The following is a 2,668-nucleotide window of genomic DNA, read 5'->3' as shown; positions in this document are numbered from 1 at the left end:
GGTCTCCATACAGTCAGAGACCTGAGTTTTACCAATTTGACTATCTACTCAGATTCAAAATCGGCCATAAATGGGATTAATGGGGTCACCTCAACTCACTGGAACGTGTGGAATACCATTCACCAGATGAAATCAATTTCTCACAACCTCGGATCTACTTCCTTTAGTTTTTGCTACAGGAAAGGTAGTCATTGTGCAGATTGGCTTGCTAACCTAGTACAGTCTCATACTGATATTGATTTTTGTATAGATTCCCTACCCCTCCCCTTCAGTACCCTCCAGAATAAAAATGCTGAGGGGCATAGCTACCAAAGGATGTAAATTCCTCCTATCTAATTAATTCTTTCTCCTTTCCAAAGAAAAAAAAAGTTCTACATCGGTCTGAGTTAAGGGTATTATATGGTTTGGTTTGGTTCAATTTAGAGTGTAGTAGGAAGAAATCGAATCGTTTATTAAACATTTCAAGTTGGTGCAATCGAAACCATTTATTTAAATGGTATAAGCCTCGATTTGTTACTGATTTGAGGTAATGGGCTCATAAACGGTCGTTAATTTTAAACTCCTTCCGTGATTGCATATTTGTGTATCTGTTCTAAATTTTAAGTGCACTTACAAAAATGTAGACACTTGGTGTAAACGATCTAGGTCTAAGTTGGCTTAAATATAATTGATGGTTTTCTAAACCAGAATTGAACCATTTATTAAATAGTTTGGCAGTTTAGAATTAAACAATTTTTACATTTAACATCCTTCTCCTATGATCTTGAGAAGGACCTTTTATCAGATTATGTCGACAGAATCATTGTGGAGTTTGACAGTAAGGAACTTATATATAGTTCATCACCAACCCTTCCAAGCTCGTCCCCTTAGTATCAGCGGCCATCATCCATGATATATGTTATTTGGCTACTTTTTTCCTTGAATGTTCTTTCTTTTTTGTTCCTAGGGAGCGAAAACAGTATCGCTGACTCCCTAGCCCGGAAGGCTCTGTCAATATTGTGTAAGATAGTATAACCTATATCTACTCTTTGGCTCCAAGAGCTTTGTAACTTGGAGCTACCTCAGCCACTTCATGTCACAATCAATAAATTCATCTTTTACCAAGAAAAAGAGAAGAGAAGGACCTTTTCACCCTAAAGCTCGAATTTTTAAATTGAACATCATTATCAATAGAAAACCATGTCTTAACAAGCATAGGTCCTGAGCTTAACTCTTCTCCACACTTTGAGGTCCCATGGTTTTTATGGGCCTTAGGATTCCTAATCAATATGGGTTGCTGGGTTTTATGTAGGCCCAAGGTTTGCCTGGTTTACCCCAAGGCTGGTTGGGTTTTCTATAAATTATGTAATCGCTGAGCGAAGCTAGAAGGGTAGGGCACAGTCAAAGCTATAGATTACTATTGGTGCATAGTTTATTTTTAAAAGAGATTAAGAAAAAGGACGGTATAAGGTGTTAATCCTCTTCGTCAAAGATAATCTCTCAATCCCACTTGTAAAAAAAAAAACAAAGGAGATGATAAGTTATGATCATTTGTTTTGAATTTATTTTCTTTGTACTCTTGATGGGGTCCAGTAAGTAGTCAAAGATATTGGTCACAATTATTTTCAAACAAATCAACGGCTATAAAAAAATTACTCAATATTCTGATTAACCCCAAAACAAAAAGGGCAAATTAATTAATAAACGTAATCACTAATTAAATCCTAATTAGTAATAAAAAGAACGTGCAAAACCCATGTTAAGCTCAGTAAACAAAAAACTTCCAAAATCCCCTTCATTCATTCATTCGATAATTGTTCTAATGAAATATCCTTTTTACAGAGAAGAAAAGATGAAAAATAAAACTAAAGTAGTGATTTGAGAGATCTTGTCTTCACTGGCTTTCGACCTCTCTTCTTCTTTCCAACATTTCCATTTCCATTTCCATTATCAATACCATTATCCTCACCTCCTGCATCCTCATCAGAAGATAATGATGGAGAAGGAGAAGGAGAAGAAGAAGAATAACCAGAATCGAGTTCGACATCTCTCTTCTTAGCTTCTCCTCTTCCTTTCCCCCACGAAGGACCAAATCCTGTGTAATAATAGTAATTGGAGGAGGGCGTTTTCGAAGAAGACCTCTTTCCACGATAAACCTTTTTTCCAGAAGAAGCAGAAGCTTGAGTTCCATCTGATTTCAGTCCCCGACCAGAGAGAGAGCTTCCAGGGTTGCTTTTATTGTTGGTATAATAAGATTTCAGTTGGGCAAGGTGGTGCTCGCATAGCGAATGCCCTCGTTTAGCTTCTTTTTTGCATTTCCAACCCTTCCCATCTGTCTTATTACAGCAAATGAAGCTTTCTTCCTTTCTAGACTTGAACTTCATTTCCTGTATTTCTCGTCTTCTTTCCTTTCCGGAGATTGAAGCGATTGAAGACGAACAAGAAATCTCTTTCCGTTCCAGCTTATTATAACCAGCTTCCCATGTCCCATTCAAAGAAAGGATGCTGCGAACGATAATGTAATAAGACAGGGAATAAGAACCCTAAATTTGCTTTTCAGAATATCAAAATTGGAATTATTCCTTACCTCTCCACTGCACCTGCTGTTTCACCTCCACTATCATCTTCCCTCATTTCCTGCATAAAAATATGATACGTCATCGCAACCGAAACCAAAACCCCAACACCC

The sequence above is a fragment of the Telopea speciosissima genome, chromosome 6 (genome assembly GCF_018873765.1).
Source record: "Telopea speciosissima isolate NSW1024214 ecotype Mountain lineage chromosome 6, Tspe_v1, whole genome shotgun sequence".
Classification (NCBI taxonomy): Eukaryota; Viridiplantae; Streptophyta; class Magnoliopsida; order Proteales; family Proteaceae; genus Telopea; species Telopea speciosissima.
This window is presented reverse-complemented; position numbering follows the sequence as displayed.